The sequence below is a fragment of the Alexandromys fortis genome, unplaced genomic scaffold (genome assembly GCF_014885135.2).
Source record: "Alexandromys fortis isolate MF-2015 unplaced genomic scaffold, M_Fortis_MF-2015_v1.1 scaffold_146, whole genome shotgun sequence".
NCBI lineage: Eukaryota > Metazoa > Chordata > Mammalia > Rodentia > Cricetidae > Alexandromys > Alexandromys fortis.
In genome coordinates, this window is record NW_026068042.1 from 3824629 (window position 1) to 3837432 (window position 12804).

A 12804-nucleotide genomic window follows, 5' to 3' on the forward strand; every position below is an offset into this window, starting at 1 on the left:
CCTTGCCTCCCTCCCACCCTCCCTCCCTCCTTTCCTTCCTTCCTGCCAGATCTCATCCTTTCAGGACTCACTGTATATCCCAGGCTACTCTCAAACTCATGGGACTCCTACCACCTCAGCAATCTAAGTGCTTGCATTCCAAAAATGATCAGCCATGCCCTTTCTTTCTTATGCTTCTTGGTTATCTGGTGTTAAATACTTTAGCAGTCCATTGAGTTGCACATAGATGCTGAACACATTTTTCTGTTTGCAGAGAAGGTGCTGGTATGGGTCTGGTTACTGCTTTGCTTAATGTCTCTCATTTTTTAAGGTCAGCGTGAGGGGGTTGGGATAAAAATATCAGGAGAAGGGTGCAGCCATCCTCTACAGAAGGTGCATGGTGGCTTGGTTCAGCACTTGCTTCTTGGGCCAGATTCCCCATCTCTGAGGAGCACAGCGAGATAACGCAGGTGCTCCAGGTAGAAGGGAGAGTGCAGGGGAAGGTCCAGGACATGAAGCATTGGAGGACGTCAGGCTCAGAGGCAAGCTCAGCACCCACTCTCAGCTTCCAGCCCTCACGTTGGGAGGTAACAAGAATGCACCAAATCACAATGATTGTGCAGGTGAACAGGACTGGTTGTCTCTCTTGGTAAGAAAGGAGTGTCGAGATGGGAAGCAAGTGAGCAAGACACAAAGCACACTGTCCAATATCAGCTCACAGCAAACAGCGACTGTAGCTATAACAGAACAGGGGCCATCAGCTCCTGCAGGCTATGTGGGCAAGAACCCTGGGCTGTGAGCATCTGTGGACTGCAGCATTCCCAGAGCTTACTCAGCAGTTACCTAGTGAGTGTGCACCAGGCTGCATGCTGAGAACGAGAGACCAGCATCTGTCTCATCAGGGAAAGTACTGCGATGGGCATTCATGGTACATTGGGCACAGGCTCCTCCCCTTAGAAGGATGTGGGATCAAACACATAGGCAAGTGTTGTAAGGGGCAGCTTGTTCGTTTCCTGGCCGCCCAGATTCCTGAACTAATTACACAGAAACTATATTTAAAGTACTGCTTGACCATTAGCTCTAGCTTATTATTTGCTAACTCTTACATCTAGAATTTAACCCATCTCCATTAATCAGTGCATCACCACGAGGTCGTGGCCTACCAGCAAAGTTTCATTGTATCTGTCTCCGGCAGCTCCATGGCTACTCTCTGACTCTGCCTTCTTCCTCCCAGCATTCAGTTTAGTTTTCCCCGCCTAGCTAAGTTCTACCCTACAGGCCAAGGCAGTTACTTTATTAACCAATGGTATTCACAGCATACAGAGGGGAATCCAACATCAGGCAAGTTGTCTTGCCTGACATGGTGCATGTGTTTTGCTGGTGCCTATCCTAGGGCTCAGCTGAGAAGTCAGGCTGTCCCTGGGAATCTGTCTGTTCTCCAGGTGCCCTCTAAAAATAATAACATACCCTCTACCTGCCTGAGCTGCAGGTTGACCTTCTGCACAGGTTGGGAAGCTGGATGTCAGGGTCCTTACTCTTGGACTAGCCATGGTAATGTAGACAGACAGTGGGTGTTGGCCTCTACCCAAAAGGATATCCCACATCCATGTTTCTTCAGGAAATTAGGCTTGCGGGGCCTAGCTCTTCGTTACCTAGTACCTGATACTATGTGACTCCCTACGTGTCTACTGAATAATTAAACACAACCAGCTCTCAGGTGAATTTAAAGGCAGTCAGGCCTGCTGCTACCTCTTCAACCTTACACACTCTCTTAAGGGTGGTTTCCTCATCTAGAACCATGTGTAATACTTGCAGCCTCGGAGAACTACTACGGGGGTTATATAAAAATAGACAAGCACTGGGGCTAGTGAGCTGGACCGGAGGGTAAAGGCTCCTGATGCCAAACCTACTCATCTGGACCTACGTGGTTCAAGGGAAGAATGACACCTGCAGACTGACCTGTGATCTTCACACATGCACACACACATACACTCACATACACACAAAATGAATAAAACAGAATGAAAAACAGCATGTATAAAAAGCCTATCAGAGTCCCTGTGCGAACTACAATAAGCACCTAAATATTAGGGGTTATTTTCATTGATAATATTCTTTTTGATCGTCGTCATCATTTGGATCGACGCTAATACTATCCAGGCACACGAACGAAGCAGTAAAGCCTATTTTTACACAGCGGGAACTGGGAACTTGCTGACGTTCACACAAGTCTGCTCTGCATTCCCTGGAATGTGCCAGTTCCCTTTCACTCCCCCTGCTCCTCCATCCGGCAGCCGCAACCCTCAGTGTTGCAATATTGTATTGGAGGCAAGGTCAAGTCTGCCGGCACTCACAGAGAAAGCATTCTCTTCCTTGTGGAAACCAGGGCTTTGGGGTTAACCTCTCACCAAGGGTGGCTGCAAAAGGCTAAAAGCTAACATTAGTGGGTGAGCCAGGGCATAGCATTGGGAAGTGAGCCCTGAGCGCTTTAACTGTCTTGGCAGGATGTTCAGGGCTGCCAACCCACCCAGGCCTCCTAGAGAGGGGGAAGTGGAAAGTATCTGGCCCTGCCTGCTGGACACCTGGCAGATGATCAAGCAATGGGTAGTAAATACATCTAGAGCTGGCAGACAGGATTTGGGGGAGGGTCGGAGTGCCAAGCCTGGGCTTGACTGCCTTACCAGGCCACCTATGGAGGAGATCTTGAGGATTCCTCTCTGTCTCCTGCATCTGGCAGGAAGGATGCTGGCTTTTGTGATGGAAACCACTCCGTGACTGGCTCAACCATTCACAGTTGAGCTAGAAGGATCTCCAGGGACCTTGGGCCTCCTCATTTTGCAGATAAGAGACCTGGAACCCAGAGAGGGTATGTGACTTCTCTTGAGCCTTTCAGGGTACCACGGCTGTTGAAGGTGGTTTGTTAGCTTCAGCCCTGCAGGCCTTGCAGCAAGCAAGCAGGCTCCCCCTCTGCAGCAGAAGGAGCACCCCCGGGGAGCATCTTAGGAGCTGGTATTCTGGATTGTTTTATGAACGGACTGGTAGTTTATCCAAGGTAATCTCGACCTTGGGTTGTTTCCAAGGAAGCTGCTCCTGCAGGTTGACTCTGGCCTTTTCGTAAACTAAGTAGGCTGGAGTCTCCATGCCCGAGCAGCTGGCTCTCAACGGTGTCTAGGAGCTTTTGTGGGAGAGGGTTGACACGCATGCAGATTCTCTAATTTACAGTGACGCGGGGAATATGTGGAATGTTAACAGGGGAGGCGAATCTCGCTTAGAGCCCACCAGGGAAAAGATCTGCCGAAACCTGAGCTTCCTCGCCTGGGCTGCGAGTGGGCAAGCAGCCCATTGAGGAAACCTCAGAGGACAGGACTGGCTGGCTCAAGTTTCCCTGTGAGCAGCGGGGCCATGGATCCCTGGGAGATACTGTGCTGTTTCTCAAAGGTCATTGCAGGGCTTGATTTGGTTTTGCCTGAAGATGAGAAACGCGTCTGTGAGAAACCACCAAGCCCCACCCCAACCTGGAACCAGCGTTCACACCTATTAGTTTCATGCCCATGCCAGTGGCTGGGACTCTGGACAAAGGAGGTCTAGAAATGGCCCCAGATGGGGAAGTCTTTGCTTTTGGAAATTGTTTTTCCTTTGCATTTTTTTTATGTGGGGTCTAGGGATGATGCAAATAGGAAAACGGGCCACTGGGTTTAAAGCCTATCACAAGGTCATGCAGGTCCTTTCTTCTAAGACTCTCTCCCTTTGTTATAACCGTGTCGAGAAATGTGCAAACGCAGAGGTAGGCCCAGACTTGAAGACACGTAGAAGAAGCTCTAGCGGGTCTGAGCTCTAGCGGGCCAGAGCTACACACTTTCATCGAGTGTGTGTGTGTGTGTGTGTGTATTTAGAGAGAGAGAGAGATAGACAGACACACACACACAGATTGTGGTGTATATACATATGTGGAAGCCAGAGGAAGGCACTAAGTGTCCTCTGTCACTCTCCCCTATTCCTTTGAGATAGCGTCTCTCCCTGACCCTGGAGCTCACAGGCAGCAAGCCCTAGAAATCTTTCTGTCTTTGCCTCCCACAGAGCTGGGGTTATAGATACATGTGTGCCTACTCCTGGCTTGTTACATGGGTGCTGGGATGCACACTAGTCCTTACGGTTGTACAGCAAGTGCTCTAAGCCATCAAACCATCTCTCCATCCCTCTGCTCTCAGATTCTGCCGACCCTTCAGCCAACCTTGCCCCTCACCCTACACCTGGGACTGATTTAAGACAGGTGAGACTCCCACGCAGCCTTCCCCTTTCTCCAACTACCCAGAAATCCCTTCAGTCTTTGTCCAAGTAGAGAGAATCTTTTCTGCAGCTTGGCTCCATTTTGAAGGCAAGAACAAGGGTGCCCTGGTTTGTTGACTGGCATTTCATCCTCTGCCAAAGAGCTGGGGTGATCTGAGCTGGACAGATATGGGTTTACGTCTGTCGCTTAGTCACAGTAGGGCAGTTGTCTCTTACTCAGTCTCTTCTGGTCAGTTTCCTCAGCTCTAAAACGGGTATAACATTGGTCCCTACCTTGTGAGGATTCAGTGTCATGGCACATGGGAAGGGCTTGCTCAGGGCTGACCCGGGCACAGGTTCTGGGGATGTACGCTAGTGTGGGAGAGTGAGCCTTGCAGGGGCAAGGGCCATGCTGGACCCCTAACCTTTAGCACAATTAATTACACACAACCAACCCTCAACAGATGCTTTTAGGATGGCGTGTCTCGCCTAGCAGACACAGGTGAGTCTGGATCTTCCATCAAGAAGAAAACAGGGGCTGGAGAGATGGCTCAGTGGTTAAGAGCATTGCCTGCTCTTCCAAAGGTCCTGAGTTCAATTCCCAGCAACCACATGGTGGCTGTAATGAGATCTGGTGCCCTCTTCTGGCCTGCAGGCATACAAGCAGACAGAATACTGCATACATAATAAATCCATGCAAGGGCTGGTGGGTTTCCTGGGAGCAGTGGGGCAGTGAGATCGTTGGGCGTCCTTTGGCTGACATTGCTATCCATGAGCATGTTGGAAGTTAAGGAGCAGCCCCGTTGGAGGACAGGGTTGGAGGAGGTAAAAAGCTGGGAGGAGAGGATGGAGAATGGACAGGAGGCAAAGCCAGAGCAAGGCAGGCAGGTTGGTGGGAGAGCATCCAGGTCGTGTCTTGGGGGGCAGGTGGTGAAGGGCTAGCTCAGTTCTGCTCAACGCACCTCACATAAAGCCTTGCACATTCTTCTCAGCACCTAAGCAATCGGGATCAGAGTTGACTGTGACAGGCAGACACACAGAATATTATATACACAATAAATAAATAAATATTTTTAAAAAAAAGAAGAAGAAAACGGTTGACCTAGCTAGTTCATCAAACAGCAAGGTCATTATCACTAGAAGCTGTTCACTCATTCCTTATGTAACCATTTACACTGGAGGCTTCCTGCACAAAGGGCTTATTCCGAGCCCTCTGGGCTAAGTCTCTCACCTTTAACACTGCTGACATTTTGGACTGGCTAACTGTGGCGAGAGGCGCTCTTAGGCATAGAAGGGTGGTCGCAGTATTAGATGTCAGTACGAACCCCCAAATCACGACAGGTAAAATGTTTCCAAGGGCGAGAGCAAACTGTGAAAGCCTGAAGACCTAAGTCTGGTCCCCAGCTCCCATGTGAAAACACTGTGATCCCAGCACTGGAAAGGCCAAGAGAGTCTAATTAACACTGATTACTAGAGCTAATTGGCCAGCCAACCTGGACTAATTGGTGATCTCCAGGCCCCAAAGCAAAATGGGCAGAATTAGAAAGATGGCCAAGTGGCTAAAACACTTAATATTCTTCTAGGGAACCTAAGTTCAGTTCCTAACACCCACATCAGGTGGCTCACAATCATCTATGTTTTAGGGATTTTTATTGCTGTGAAGAGACACCATGATCACAGCAACTCTTAGAAATGAAAACATTTACCTGGGACTCGCTTACAGTTTTAGAGGTTTAGTTCATTATTACCATGGTAGGGAGCATGGCACCTTGCAGGCAGACATGGTACAGGAGAGAGAGCAGAGAGTCTTACATCTTGCAGGCATCAGGAAGTCAACTGAGACACTGAACAGTATTCTGAGCATAGGAAACCTCAGAGTCCACCCCTACGGTGACACATTTCTCCCAACAAGGCCATACCCACTCCAAAAAAGCCACACCTCCTAATTGTGCACTCCCTATGAGATTATGGGGGCCAATTACATTCAAACTACCACAAGCTATACCTCCAGTTCTGAGAGGGTCTGCTGCCTCTGGCTTTCAAGGTCACCTGCACTCATGTGCACATACCTACACACACACACACACACACACACACACGTATTAAAAATAATAAGAATATTCAGGCACTGATAGCACACGCCTTTAATCCCAGCACTTGGGAAGCAGAGGCAGGTGAATCTCTGAGTTCAAGACCAGCCTGGTCTGTAGAGCAAGCTCCCAGACAGCCAAGGCTACACAAAGAAACCTGTCTTGAAAAAACAAAATGATAATAATAATAATAATTAAATACATACAAAGCAAACATTACTCAGGGAATGAGGAGACTTTTGGTCTCCACATGCACATACCTGTACATATGTGTGGCATATACCCCCAGAAGTCCCTGCAGAGCCACAGGCCAGGATTCTGATGCCTGAGACATGACTCCTTAGATTAGGAGCATCTCCTGGGAGCTTGTAGAAATTCAGTGTTTCAGGTGCCACCTCAGGCCTGCTTAGTGGGCATCTGTATTTTAGCAACCTACTCTGTGACTTTTCACCCACAGAACACGGCTATTCATGTGCCACCCCTACCCTGGCTGCACACTGAGATCTTCTCAGGAACTCTGAAAATGTGGATGGCAGAACTCTGTGATAAAGTATCTGCCTAGCAAGCTCAAGGCCCTAGTGTCAATTTCCAATAAAAAAAAAAAAAAAAACTTTAGATGTTTATTGTTTAGTTGAAGATGACATGTACACATTACCACTATGGAGGACGCATGGGAACCTCCCTCACCTCAGTCCTGCCAGCCCCGGAAGCACTGCCATTGCTGCTCCTCAGATGTTTTCTTTTCCACCCTTGCCCTGATACCACGAGAACGTATGATTCTATTCCCTGGAGAAAGCCTTTTGCCTGCCAAGGCAGACAGTATGGCTTCTGCCTTCTATTTACTCAAGATATAGTTAAAGTTTACAGTGGGCTGAATTCAAGAACAAGAGCACCTTGACCTTATGGGAGCTGGGTCAACACCTTGGTGCTATACGCATGTTGGAGCAATACAGGTCTGAAGCGTGTGGGGTGCACTTCATGTGCCTATGAGGAAAACCCAGTGACCACATCTAGAACTTTTGGACAGAAAGCTGTTTTCGAGGGTGTCGCTCCCTGTGTACTTTGGGTTCAAGGCTGATATTTCATCTTAACGTGAGTGGAGGCAATGGCTAAATGTCTTAGAAGGCCTGAAGACATATGTCTTTCTGCCCTACAGCCGTGTGTTTCTGGGTAGCAGTTGAAGAATGTGTCTTACGGCTTAACAACACTGCGCAGACTGTGAGGGGTTAGCTCACAGAGGTTCTTTCTAGGGAAAATAATAAAAAGTTCCTTCAAGTGCACAGTGAGATGGATGCTGTGTTGCGAGTGTGAGGGCTGAGGCAGAGCACGCTGGTGCTGGGTGTGCTATGATGTCCTCTCCAGGTTGCAGAATATACAGAAAACTTACAACTGTGGGCTGCAGAGGAATTTGGGCTCTGCAGACACACAACCTTGTTCTGTATGGCCTTGTAATGTCATCGCTCTAAACCTGGGTCCTCCCATGTCAAGTATGGGTTAAGGCCATGCCTACCACAAGGTTCACTATAAGAATTAAAGGAGGAAAGAAGTAACATAGCGACCCCCACAGAGCGCTGGCCACACATCAGTGCTCACAGAGCTCACCTGGGATCAGGGCCCAGAAGACATCTCAGTCAGTGGAGTTCTGGCTGTGTAGGCATGAAGACCTAAGTTGGAACCTCCATTACTCATGTGGAAGTCAGACAAGGTGGTGTAACCCTAGTACTGGTGGGTGGAGACAGGTCAATCCCTGAAGGTGGCCAGCCAGCCATTCTAGCAAAATCCATGAAGTTCAAGTCCAGTGAGAGACCCTGACTCAGAAAACGAGGTAGAGAGTGACTAAGGAAGATGCTTGAACTTCTGACCTCCATACGTAAGTGTACACACATGCACACACAGTCAAGCACGCGCACACACACATGCACACAAGCTTTTACCTGATATACAGTGCACTTTTGAAGGGAGAAAAGGTGTGCTTTGGTTCCATCGTGGTGGGGAATACATAACAGCAGGCAGAGAAGGCCTGGAGGCAGGAGCAGGAGACTGGCTTGTCACACGTAGGAAACAGAGGGTGAGCAGAAAGTGGGGCCCAGCTATAAAGCCTCCCATTCTCAATGACTGACTTCTCCCAAGGGAGCCTCACCTCCTGAAGATCAGCCTGTCCAGATGGTCCCCCCAGCCTTTGAAGCTTCAGTCTGTGATTGTTGGGCTCTGTACTTTCAGGCCTCCGGCAAGGGAGTATAGTGAAAACACACAATGGAGCAAAACTGCTTGCTTCACGGCTAAGGAGTAACTTGCTTGTTAGAAACGGTGCGGCAGAGGGTTGACGGACAGCTGGTGCTGGTGAAGCCTGGCCCTGAAAGGCTCTCACCCCTTCCCAATGTAACATGCATTCAGTTTGCCTGTCTGAGCTGCCAAAATCTTAAGGGTTCCAGCACTGCTCGAAACCCATGTTCAAAGTCTCCTTTAAGACCCAAGGCAAACCCTGAGCTGTAAGCAGTGGCTGCAAAGACTTCTCGACTTCATGGTTATCGGTGGCCGTATCACTGCCCTATTTCTTGGTTCCTGTGTTAGCCAGTTTCCTGTTGGTATGGAACGCAGAGTTCCAGAGAGCGAGGCCACGATGGTGGGAAGGTACGGTGGCAGGCAGCAGGAGCCGGACACTGACTGTTCACATTTTTTTCTGTACACAGGAAGCAGAGAAAGCCAAACACCGTTTCAAAAATAAGAACTTCTATTGTGTTTTTAGTTTTCTTTAACTGATTATTAGTGGGGGGAGCTCTGAGAAGTCTTCAAGTAATTCCAGTCAGTTATCTGGAACTCAGCCAATGCCTTCCCTCTTCTGGAAAATCTCCCCATACCCAACACTGGGTTAAAGATTCTCTTTCCGTCTGTGTTGGGTGGCAGCCGTCCTCTCCTGGAGGTAGGATTGAGCAGAGGCCTCCACGCATATAACTTCAATCCTAGTGCTTTTTTCAGGCCCCGGAGTGTTACACCTAGCCCGCTATGTGCCTCGAGGAAAGAGAGAGACAACACTTAACGGGTTCCAAAGGTTTAGTAAATCGCCACCTAAGCAGGGCTGCAGGGCAGGGACTTGGGAGACTTTTTCCTCCTGACAGCCCCAAGCAGGGGTGAAAGTGGGGTTCATAGCATAAAATTCACAAACATTTGTTGCCAAGTTACAATTTTCACCAATCAGAAATCAAAGATGAGGGACTTTCCTTGAGGGCCCCATCACTGTCAGCTGACATACAATGCAAGTCTTTCAGTCCAGCCAATCAGATTCATTTGTTCCTTCTGATGTTAGGAACAGCCATAACGTTGCTAGAGAGGGCTAAAGACGCATAAAGACACTTTCTACGGTTTAGGGAGGAGGGTGATCAGCCATTGGAGAGTTCTCAGCCTCCCTAAGGCTTGGGGACCTGAACTTTGTTTCACCCTGCTGGTAAAATGGAGTCTGAAGTCAAAATGGCAGTACTGGGGCCAAGGTGCTTTTGCCTGCTCCCTTCACAAAGGACAGCGAGGTTCCATCAGAGCTCCTTCGGTGGAGCAGAGCTTATGATAGCTGGCATGTCTGTATGCCCAACTCTGAGGCCTGTGAGTTTGAAAATAATGTGTTGAAACTTTGGGTCCCTGTGTCTAAGGGTTCCTTTGTGTTCATTAGCATATCAAAAAGATAGACTTTGTGAGCACTCAGCCCTCTAGCAAGGAGTGTCGTCTTTGTCTAGGGAGGCTTGGCCTTTGTCCTGCTTTGTGTCTTTCCAGTCAGTTATAGCTGGCCTCCATGTTTGCTGATGTAGTCCTCATTACAAGGATCTCTCTGCGTATAAAACTGTGGCATTGCTAGCCCAGGAGTACAGTAACCAATGAAGAGGAAGAAGAAGCAAGTCCTTGGATAGAGTGGAAATTCTTTCCAGCTTCTCGCAGATTCTAATGTTGCTCACAGGGCAATGCCAGGCACTGAAGTCTGTTGGTCTTCTGGTATCACACTCCTTCTTCCTGTCTTTCCACTTGGGATGGAGCTTGTCTTTCCAGGCAGGGTCCTGTCTTTGACATCTTTAGGTCCGAAAGGGCACCTGGGGTGGTGACTGCAGCTATTCAGTGATTTCATTGGTTAATGGTGACTTCTCTGTTGGCCTAGTCCGAGTGCAGTTTTCCAGCCTGCCTCCCGTCTGTGTCCTCTGTCCACCAGATTTGTCCCTTCTCTGCACTGTTGCCACAGCAGGGTATTAACAGAAGCTGTAAACAGAGCAAAACCTCCTTGGTAGACAGGACCAGGCCTTGTATTTCAGAAGACCCTGCCCCCTCTCAGTCTGTCTCCCTCTTGCTTTTACAAGGACCTCTGCGGTTTGACAGGGTTCACTGGGACACCCAGATTACCCAAATGAATCTCCTTATTGTAAAGTCAGATGATTAGCAGCTTAATTCCACCTGCCAAAAGTAACTCAGGGGAGGAGGGGTTTGTTTTAGTTGACCGTTCCAGGTCACGCTCCGTCGTGGGGTGACGCAAAGGGCGAAATTCAAGGAGCTAGTCACGCCACATCCACAGTTGGGGGGAAGAGAGGAAACGAACGCAGCCTGTTTGGGGCAGTACTCAGTGAGCCACCCTACTCTTAACCGTCCAGTACCTCAAACAAGGAAATGGTGCCACCCACGGCAGCCTGGATCTTTTTACACAAATTAACTGTCAAGATAATCCCCCCTGCCCACCGGCCAGCCTGAGCTAGATAATTTCTGGGTTGAGGCGCTTTCTAGGTGGTTTCAGGTCCTGTCAGGTGGACAGTTAAAACTACCCAGCACATCCTGGTTCACAGAATATAGTCACAGACTGGGGTGGGGAGCGGGACTAGGATAGGGGCATCCTTGGCAGGGTGGGGGGTTGGGAGGTGGGGGCATGAGTAGCAGAGGGACCGTCCTCTATTATGAAGCACCAGAAACTTGAACTAGGATCAGCTATTACAGGAATAGCTGATGGCGCACTTAGGCAAATCAGTAGTAGATTGGGGTCCTAGCTTGTGAAATGAGCACAATAATACAAGACCAGCTGGGCGGTGGTGGCGCACACCTTTAATTCCAGCACTCGGGAGGCCGAGCCAGGTGGGTCTCTGTGAGTCTGGTGTACACAGTGAGTTCCAGGACAGCCAAGACTACACAGAGAAATGCTGTCTCAAAAAAATAAATAAATAAATAAACTGGTACCAATACACTCACAACAAGGGAGTGAACCCAGAATCTATTAAATGGGCCTCAAAATGTGACTCTTAGAAGTAGTGCTTTGTTTGTTTGTTTGTTTGGGTTTGTGTGTGTGTGTGTGTGTAGCTTTGGGTTCCTCTGTGTAGCTTTGTGCCTATCCTGGAACTCGCTGGTCTCAGAGATCCACCTGCCTCTGCCTCCCAAGTGCTGGGATTAAAGGCATGTGCCACCACTGCCTGGCCAGTAGTAGTAGTGTTTTTTAAAATACAGAAAACATTTTTGTGGCTGTGAAGTCTACAAATCCTACCAGGGGATTCTCACCTGGGCGCTCCATCCTAGGGCATCTGTTTCTTTAAGGGGAGGAAAGGAAGTGTTGAGTCACAGCGAGTCTTCTGCCCTTTGGTCCCTGAGTCTATAAAACAGAGCAATGGTTTCTTTGACACAAACCTTAAAATAGGAAGCCTAACACCCACATACAGCCACATTCTCTTCTAAGTGGGGTCTAGAGGCAGCCATTTCCAGAGAAAAGGTATGGTGTGGGCAGGGAAGTACCACTTCTGTGTGTAAAGGGAATGCGAGCGAAAGAGTTCGCTTCAGACTCTAAAAGGAAAAACAAAACAACAAAAAAGCAAATAGAAACGTACACAGTCCCTAGAAATAAGCCTGCTTTTGAAGCTGCAACAGCCAACGAGCAGGCAGGACAGCAGCTGTACGAGGTTTACTAAAAGTTTCTGTGGCTAAGCATCCGGAAGGCAGGCAGAAGACGAGGCCAGAGTGTGGTTCCAGGTAGTGTCTCCACCCCACCCAGTTCCAACTTCTTGCTAAGGTTTCTCCCGCTAAGCAGGCAGGAACCAACTCCGCCCCAATCCTTCCTTCACACAGGGGAAAGCGCCGTGGAAAAAAGACTAACAGTAACAAGTTGTTGTGACTCAAAACCTCCTGGAAGAAGTCGGCAGGGCGTTCGGGAACGGGCCTGTCCCTGGGTCCCTAGCCTGCCGGTGCGCTTCGGGCGGGTCCCTGGGTGCGTGTGGGCGCGCCGGGCTGCACATTCCTGGCCGGGGAGGAGAGCGCGGCGGGCGCCCCTGCGAGCAGCTGGCTGCGCTGGCCCCGAGCGCTCGGAGCTGGGGGAGGAGCCTGGCCCGGTCGCCGGCGCTCTCCCAGTCATTGGCCTTTTGTGCAGCAACTTTTCCCGAGCCCTTCGGGGAGCCTGCGCCCGCCCCGCGCCGTTGCCCGGGGAAAGTTTGCGTTTCCTGGGTTCACCCGGTGGGGACCGCGCCAG

The 12804-nt window shown here is 49.5% G+C and overlaps 1 protein-coding gene and 1 long non-coding RNA gene across 2 annotated transcripts in view; one reads left to right on the plus strand and one right to left on the minus strand.

Moving 5' to 3' along the window:
* The window catches only part of Tacc2 (transforming acidic coiled-coil containing protein 2), a 179699-nt gene that overhangs the window by 57796 nt on the left and 109099 nt on the right, over nt 1–12804 (plus strand). The gene's annotated exons all lie outside the window — the stretch shown is intronic.
* Nucleotides 6942–12391, minus strand: LOC126515903 (uncharacterized). The gene is made up of 2 exons (XR_007595945.1): nt 11847–12391; nt 6942–10571 (listed from the first exon to the last, which is right to left on the minus strand). It is a non-coding gene; the product is annotated as an uncharacterized lncRNA (long non-coding RNA).